We start from the raw sequence: 9,543 nt of genomic DNA, 5'->3' as shown, positions 1-9,543 counted from the left end.
CATGACAAGGTAAACTTGAGGGAGATGTAACTCAAGTTTCCTGTGTGACTGTAAAACAAGATTCTACCTCCACCCCATCCCTGGAGCTCTTTCCTGGGTGAATTTTCAGAGGGGAAATAAGGCTGGGTCTGCTGCTGATGTTGCTTTTCAGATGACACTGTATTCTGTGATAGAAATGGCTTTGTTTGTTTGTTTGTTTGTTTGTTTGTTTGTTTTACAGTCAAGACACTTGTGGAGCTTCTCTTTGGCATAGATTATCAGATCCTGAAGAAGACATTTCCTGTGACTAAAGATTCCTCTCACAGGTTACATTCAAGCAATCTTTCACCAAAATGAGTTCACTGATGGTAAGTGAGGCATGTATGGTTGTCAATGGTCTTCCCTCCTCTGTCACACTGGGAGGGTTGCTGTCACTGTGCATCCTTTGATGGTGCCTGAGTGAGGAGCTGCAGGTGAAGGCCTTCACAAATTCACCATACTCATAGGGCTTCTCCCCAGTGTGGATGAGGGAGTACCGAATGAGGTTCATGCTCCAGCAGACTGTATTCCCACACTCAATACATTCAAAAGTCTTTTCCCCCACTACAAAATCGCTTGTGCCTCTTAAGACTTGGCATGAGCACAAAGGCCTTCCCACACTCATCCAACTCATAGGGCTTCTCTCCAGTGTGGATGCTGAAGTTGCTGCGGAGACCATTCTGATTGCTGAAGGCTTTCCAACACCACTCTGCACTCAAAGGGTTTCTGTCTGGTGTGGGGCCTTTCTATGAAAGATGAATGCAGAACAGTGGGTGAGGGCTTTTCCACACTCACTGCACACATAGCACTTCTCTCCAGTATGAATGCATTGGTGTCTCCTGAGGTAAAACTTGTGGTTGAAGGCTTTGCTGTGCTCAAAGCATTCTTTAAAGGGCTTCCCCACAGTGCGGACCACATAGTGGTGGATCAGGGCACCACTCTCAAGGAAGGCTTTCCCAGACTCTCTGCACTCATGGGAATTCTCCCCAGTATAAGCCTGCTGGTGCCACAGGTGGTATGATGTGTGTCTAAAGATCTGTCTGTACTCAAAGTACTTGTATGGGTTCTCTCCACTATGGATGATGAAGTGTCTAAGGAAACCTCCCTGACTTTGAAAGACTTGTCCACATTTGGTTCACACAAGAGATTTCTCTCCAGTATGTCTTACTGCTATGCAGGACAAAATTGGACCTCTGGGTGAAGATTTTTCCATATTTGTTGCACTGGTAAAGCCACTTTTCTACTGTGGATCCACTTGTGCTGGATGAGGTATGCCTTGTGGTTATAGTGCTTCCCACTTTCCAGGCATTCATAAGGCCTTTCTCCTGTGTGGATCATCTGGTGCTGGAGGAGATGAATACTCTTTATGAAGGTCATTGCACATTCTGGACACTCAGGACTTTACTACAGGGTGGGTCATTGTAGTAAGCCACCTTTTGTTCATCGCTTTTACAAGATGGCACTGGCCACATACAGTTCCCTGGTAGTAAATTACTTTAGTACATGTGCAGTGTGCTGTATTTCTTATCACACTTACATGCTAATGAAGAACTCACTTAGTTCACCAATGAGGAAACGGATGGCTATCTCCCTTGGCAGATGGGGCTGAGTAGGCTATATAGGGTCAGGCTGGGAGAGAGCCCAGGGCTGCCAAAAAAAGAAATAAGCTTAATTCTAGGTTTCCAGAATAAACCATAAGAAGGAAGAAACTCCCTGGTGTCACGGCGTCCTCTTTGCTGGCGAGGGTGGACGTGACATTTTGGTGGCCCGTACGGTACGGAGTATTCAGAACCTTTTTATGGTCGGGGGTAGTGCACTGGTAAATTCCCAGTAAGTAGGGTTAATTAAATTAAAATTCCCGGAATATGGGAGGTATTAAGATCCCGGTAATGGGCCAAGACAGCTCTCGGTATTAAGAGGCTATAAAGATCCCGGTAATGAATGGGACAAGACAGCTCTTGGTATTAAGAAGCTATGAAGTTCCCGGTATTTGGGGCAAGTTTTAAGTTATAAAAGAAAAATTAATCAGTAAAAGAGGCCACGGAGTCTCTGGTCTAAAGTACAATGGAGAGTGTGGCTAGTTAGCCCCGCCCTGCAGATTAAGGTAGAGTGGCGAAAAGTTTGCAGTGGAACAAAAGGAAAACAAACCCCACAGTTAAGTGAGAATTACAAGAAAGTTCACGACCCTGTTTTTAAAGCAGTGTGTTTTCTGCTAGCCTGTGCGGTTATTTGGGCGAGTAGCTTCAGATTCTGCCACTAATTACGCAATAGCAGTGATAAAGAAACTTATTGGGATGGGGACTTCCCAGTCACGTCCAATTTTTCTGGCTCTTCAATGAGCTATCTTAGAGACGGAAGATTCTGAAAGTGAAGGAGAGATTCAGGCTCTCGTGAGCCAGTTTAGAGACAGGCGGTCATAAAAGAAGAAGCAGACTTAAGAACAAAAGCCAAGGTGTCAGATGTCCACTCTGCTCTGCCAGCCATGCCTCCTTACCAGGAGGGCGTTTCACTGGTGCGTCCACCCCACACTTTCTGGGTGTTCCTTTTGCCCAGAGGTCTGGGGCCAGGTCTGCATGTGGCCCTCTCTCCGGGCGAAAGCATTCCAGGGCTCCCGCAGGGAGCGAGAGCTTGCTTTAATAGCCCTCTTAAAGAAGCTACGAGATTTAAAAGGACATATGGCCACTCTAACTTCAAGATTTATTTCTAATATAGAAAAGGCCAGAGCCAAAACAAGCCCCTTCACTTTAAAATTTTAAAAAGCACTTTGAATCTTCCACGGAAGGCTGACTCACACCTGAGGAGTTTATAGAGCTTACCGAGATAAATTCTCTGGGGGAGAATTCATTCTTTAAAAGTCAGAGGAGAAATCAAAGGTAAAAAACCACTCAGGCAGAGTGTAAGTCTTAAATTACAAAGAAATTCCTGGGCTCTCCTCCCTTCCTACCTCTCTCCACATGTTCATGGCCAGGATACCGTGTCTCACATTTTTAAAACCCCTTTCTCTTTTTATGAACCTAATATGGGTTAAAAAAGCAGGACACTATAGAATAACTATCAGTGGTTGCCACTATGTCTTTCCTCACTTCTCTGGCAGAACTCCCAGAAGAAAAAGAAGATAAGAAGTTAACTCTTAAACAAGAGAAAAAGCAGTTTTCTGAAAAGCAGTTTTACCATGTACAGGACATGGTATCAAAAAGTATAATAATAATAATAATAATAATGATGATGATGATGATGATGATGATGATGGTTAAAACCTAATTTCAAAACTCTCCAAGAAACAGAAGAACATGAGAGACATCCTATTTTCTCTCTGAGTCCTAATGGAGATATTCTGAGTTCTGGTTAAGGTATTTGGATATTTTTGGACATCAAGTTCCATTTCTGTCTGTTGCCTATCTTTGGTGCACCAAACTTGTCTATATGTGTGTCAATTCATGTTGTATATTGTTTGAGTGGCTGAATGATTGTTGTGTTTATGTTATATGTTAAAAAGAAAAAAATAAAATGGTAAAAAAAAAAAGGGCGTTATCTACTGGCAGTCCTGCCAGTCAGCAATTTACACAGAAGAAGATGATTAAAGGTGCTTCATATTCTTAACTATGAGTTAAACACAGCTGGAGAAAAAGCTACTTTTTAAGAGGCCAGCAGCCTCAAACTCAATGGTTAATTCTCCTGGAAAAATTTCTACCATGGTGATGGTTTGGGTCAAGGTGCTTTATTCCCCTGAAATTACAGCTGGAAAAATATATATGTATTTGGTTTAAATTAATGAGATTTGTGTAATCGCTTCATCTTTATTTCTAATTGGCCTAAAGGTATAGATGTTTTATATGCCTTGACTATAGAGTATTAACTCATAAGTTATTGGACATGATTTAAAAAATATAATGAGGGTTACAAAAGGTAAGTTTAAAACTGACAATTTAGGGTTAAAGCTATCTTAAGCAACACGTGGCATGACAGAAGCCAAGAAATACAGGTCTCTAAGGTATTTCTAAATTGACATAATGTTTTATGTCATTCTTATCCTAGAACTCAGACTTATAAAAAATAAGACTTAAAGTAATATCTCTTCAATAAGTTACACTGACATACACTCAAACACACAAGCTAATAGACAAACTTTGCAATATGAAAATAATGTGTTTGCTATTATTTTAAGGAGAAAAGATTGTTTAAAACTGGGTTTTGCTTTCAAAAATTGTAGTTATGCTTTGATATTACAGGTTCCTTTTGTTATTTGACCTTCATACAGTGGGGTCTGGTTACAGGCTACTCCTTGCAAGGTTGATGGGTGTAGGTCTGGCCTTATCTTAGAGGCTTCACATAGAGAGTTCTAGCCAAAAGAACATTTTTAACAGATTCATACAGATGTGGTTCGAAATAAAGTTTTAAACTTAGATCTATAAAACATTAACATGGCTATATAGAAATTATAAAGGCATTAAAATTCGGCCTTGGATTCACCCCGAATATTAACACAGGAGGCTAGAGTAGCTCTCAAGAGAGTAGAACAAGGGTTGCAAAACACAGTGTTGTTTCGCTGCAAAGAAGGAGAGAAAATTGCTTTATGCATTCTGTCTACCTTTTTGCTGCCTACAGGCCTGCTATGGCAGGAAGGTCCCCTGTTGTGGGTGCATCTTAGAGCCTCACCAGCAAAATCTATTGATCATTACCCTACTCCGGTTCCTAAACTGGCCCTTATAGAGATACAACAATACCTACAGTTTTTTGGGAAGAATCTTACATCACTGATTGTTCCTTATACTGCCTCTCAGGTGCAAGTTTTGTGTGGGACGATTGATGACTAGGCCATATTGCGCTGATGGATTAATAATCATTATCCCAGACATCCTTTGCTTTCATTTTTTAACGAACATCCTGTGGTGTTTCCAAAAGTAACTGCACAAGCACCCTTGTCGGGTGCTCCCAATATATTTACAGATGGATCAAAAAAAAAAAAAAAGGCGGTGGAGCTTATATGGTCGAACATAATGAGCCCGTTTTGTGCCCATATCAGCCTGGCTCCCTGGTTGAGTTGCAAATTGTGTTAGAAGTTTTCAAAAAAAATGCTCCTTTCCATTTAATTTACTTTCGGATTCATCTTATGTGGTAAATGCTGTTAGGGTATTAGAAGTAGCTGGCTCCATAAAACCTACTAGTACGGTAAGTCATCTTATGAAGGAATTACAGAAAATTATCTGGTCCAGGGATTCAAAATTTTTTATACAACATATTAGAACCCATTCTGGTCTGCCAGGCCTGCCGAGTAATGGCAATGACCTTGTTGATCGATGCACCAGAATGGAATATGCCTTCCTGGCCTCATCCCTGGAAGCTGCACGAAAATGCCATCAGAAATGTCATGTTTCAGCTAGGACATTACAACAAAAATTCCATCTTTCCCGTGTAGATGCACGGGATGCAGATCATGCTGGAGTGCCAACAATGTATAGTTTTTCACCATCCCCCAGATCTAGGAGTTAATCCATAGGGCCTATTGCCCCTAAAATTATGGCAGATGGATGTGACTCATATATCTGAGTTTGGAACCTTAAAGTATGTTTATGTCTCTGTGGATACATGCTCTGGCATTATCCATACTACTGCCATGAGTGGAGAGAAGGCTCACAATGTTATTGGACATTACCTTGAAGCATGTGCTGCCTGGGGGCAGCCTTGTCAGTTAAAGACAGATAACGGTCCAGCTTATACTGCTCAGTCATTCCAGTCTTTCTGCAAACAAATGAATGTACAGTTAAATCATGGCCTTCCCTATAATCCCCAAGGAATCGGTTTGCAGCTGAGCAACATTCGCTTCACTGCACTCAATCGACTGAAATGGTAAAATGGAAAGATGTGCTTACTGGTCTGTGGAATGGCCCAGACCCAGTTTTAGCATGGGTGAGGTGTTCTGTTTGCGTGTATCCTCAGGATCGACAAGACCCAGTGTGGATTCCTGAGAGATTGATCCAGAAGTCCAACAAATATAAAGATCCTATTATTGCTACTGATCCTCAGCAGGAGCCAGATGATGGAGCCGAAATGGGGAATATTCTCCGTGTTTCCTAAACCCATGCCGATACGCCATGAGGCCAAATTGTTTTCCAGTCCTTTTAGTGCTGAGAAAACTTTTGATATTTCCTATTTACCTTTAGATAAAGAAATAGCTAAAATAGGTGAAAATAGAAATATGACCTTGTCTGGTAGCCTATGCTTTGCATTTGGAGATAATACGTTACCTGATGGCTCATGCCCCAAATAATCTGTCATCTAGCGTTGCTCATGCAATTGATGTGCAAGTGAGCCTTTATGGTCAACTGAAAGGAGGCTTAATGGTTATAAACCAAAGAATTGATTTAGTACAAGAACAAATTGAGACCTTCTGGCAGCTAGCCCAATTGGGATGTCAGTGGAAGTATTCTAGTTTATGTATTGCCAACATTCAGTATGAAAATTTTACAAGAGCTGAGAATTTGCCTAAACAAATGTCTAAGTATCTTTTAGGAAACAGGACTGGTGAATTTGACGCCCTGATGGACCAACTCCATATGGCCATCATGACCGTGAATTCCAGTGGATGTGTCTTTGGCTGAAAAACTGTCACCATGGATCAGCTGGGTGGTGTATCATCTGAAGGAGTGGGCGGGACTTAGAGTCCTTGCTGTTCTCATGATTTTAATAGCATTTGCTTGCCTGTGGTGTATCTGTAAGATGAGGTTTGTCCAATAGAGACAGGCTGCAATGATAGTACAGGAACTCACAGCTATTAAATGTGGACAGTTCCCCCAGGCCTGGCTGACAGCCTTAAAAGTCTAATAAGATGATTTCCATGGGTCCACTCGATGGGCTGAGAACATCAGGGGTCAGACCTCTACTCTCTCCTGATAGCGTGTTTAAAAATAAAAAAGGGGGAACAACAGGAGCACAGAATGCATGGCCATGGTATGATTGGATCTTGTCAAATTACCAAAATGCTTTTACCTCACTAGCTCCTCTTGTTCGCATTAAGGGAGAAGAATTTTTTCTTTATAATATATTTGCTGTTAGGAACGTTAAAAGAAGGGCAGTCAGACTTCTTAATATAATCATAAACTCACTTTTGCAAAACAGAAGTTATTCCTCTGCCCCGATTTGCCTCAAACCACCCTTTTCCTTCCTGATTAGTACCGATGTGTCTGGTGATCACCTAGATTGTAACAGTACCCATACACTATGCTATCTATTGGAATGTTGGGATGGCGGCAATGATACTGCCTTGGTAGTTCACCTACCCATGTTTGTGCCCATTCCAGTTATAGAAGACCCAGACACTTTTCCTGTAGGACAATCGTTCCATGTCAAGAGAGATTTTGGTATTACTGCTGCCATTATTACAGCCATTACTATATCTGCAGCAGTCGCTGCTACTGCTCCAGTTGCCATGGTATCTCAAGTTTAGACTGCAGAGGTAGTCTCTGCAGAGTGGTCTGCACGAGCCTTACAGACCCCAAATCAATATAATTCCCATTTAGAAGCTAAAATATGACTTTTGAATCAGAGAGTAAATATTCTACAAGAAGAAATTGATGCACTTGTAACAATGGTGCAGGTATCTTGCGTTATACATACTCCAGGATTGTGTATTACCCCCCTCCAGGTGACGGGCAGCTCTAAAAGAAAGTCAGTACAATATCAGTGAATTCTTAAAGGAAATTGGTTTCTTGAGGGAGAATTATTAACCAAACAGCTTGTCTTTCTGATAGCTTCGCTTAATGCCACAAGACTGAAGCCAATCACCATGGAGGACCTGACCTCGTGGATCTCCAGTGCCTTTTCTTGGATCAAAGAGTGGGCTGGTTTGTTAGCTATAGCCGCCCTTATGTGCTTAACAGCTTTCATCTGCCTTAGGTGCTTCTGCCATATTAGACGAGATCATGCAGTTAATAGAGCCGTAGTTTAGCAAGCTCTTGCAGCTATGGACGCTCAGGAAGACGTCTCTGTGTGGCTGGCCTCTCTAAAATCTTAGAAGCCTTCGCTCCAGGGTATACTGAGCATATAGTACTGTACATACTGTACTGTCTGGAATCCAATGATACCCAAAGATGGGCAACTTCTCGGTGCTTGGATCAACCTATGACATGGGGCCGGGTGAGCGATAGGGTAACCCTCTAATGAGTAAGACCAAGTCATGTCAGAGATGACCTAAGTCAGGGGTCATTGGTCAGCAGGATGCCAGTGACCCGATTAGCCCTGACCTGAGACGGCTTCTATTAGAACAGAAAAGGGTGATATGTAGTAAGCCACCTTTTGTTCATCTCTATTACAAGATGGCACTGGCCACATGCAGCTCCCTGGTAGTAAATTACTTTAGTACATGCGCAGTGTGCTGTATTCCTTATCACACTTACATGCTAATGAATAACTCACTTAGTTCACCAATGAGGAAACGGCTGGCTATCTCCCTTGGCAGACAGGGCTGAGTAGGCTATATAAGGTCAGGTTGGGAGAGAGCCCGGGGCCGCCAAAAGAAGAAAGAAGCTTAATTCAAGGTTTCCCGAATAAACCATAAGAAGGAAGAAACTCCCTGGTGTCACGTCATCTTTGCTGGCGAGGGTGGACGTGACAGATCATTTCATGTCCAGCCATGAGATGTTTCTTATTAAATACTTTCTCACATTCACTACATTTGAAGATAGTTTCTGCTTCCTCCACTAGAAGTGTTGGATTCACTTCCAGTGCTATCTCTACACCATGCTGTGTAGCACTTGTTTTCCAGGAAGAATTCCACCCAGGCCTCTTCCTTTTGTCTGAAGGGTCTTGTCTGAACTTCTGTTCGATCATCATGGCCTTTGATTTGCAGCCACTGAAAGCTTCCTGGGGTTCATGGTATTAACTCTCTCCCAGAATGAGGTTCCCTCAGACAGTTTTGGCTTACAAGAGATAGATCCTATGTCTTTATTTTTTCCACTGCCACTGAAAACAAATTCAACACTTAACAGGGACTGTTAGTGAGGGCAACATAGAAAGAAACAAAACTACTATGCTATTGAAAACACATACTCAAGGAACTAAAAAAAAGTCCCAACTATATTATTTCCAAAGCATAGGTCAGCAATTTTTTTTCTGGTTGTTGGAATCCAAATAGTGTGAAAAGGAGATGCTGAGCGAGAGACAGGGTCAGGAGTTGAAGGAGGGACTTTCAGTGAGTTGTTTCTCAATTAAGGCTGGCTGTACTTAAGGAGAGTGAGAGAGATACTTTGAAGTAAAATTGCTCTAGGTGATGCAACTCTCACGGACCTCATAGAAGACCTAAAATATCTTCTGTGGTAGAAAGCACACACAGCGAACCTCAGCTATTGATCAGCATCCTAGGCAACAACCTTCAAGTAAGAGTGGTGTCCAGAACTCCTTTCAAAATTCAGTATGAGTATCTTTCATTAAAACTGGTAAGTGTATATTTTTTTCCTGGAATAGGTAATTCATCTCATTTCCACAAGAAAATAAGATAGTAGAGATGATTCAGGGAGCAGAAAGACTTGA

At 41.9% G+C, this 9,543-nt stretch overlaps 1 pseudogene; it reads right to left on the bottom strand.

Annotated features, from left to right (window-relative positions):
- Positions 1–286: 286 nt before the first annotated feature.
- On the bottom strand, positions 287–8,844 carry LOC127694254 (zinc finger protein 264-like; annotated as a pseudogene).
- Positions 8,845–9,543: the final 699 nt, after the last annotated feature.

Source organism: Apodemus sylvaticus, chromosome 1, assembly GCF_947179515.1.
Source record: "Apodemus sylvaticus chromosome 1, mApoSyl1.1, whole genome shotgun sequence".
Lineage (NCBI taxonomy): Eukaryota > Metazoa > Chordata > Mammalia > Rodentia > Muridae > Apodemus > Apodemus sylvaticus.
This window is presented reverse-complemented; position numbering and strand designations above follow the sequence as displayed.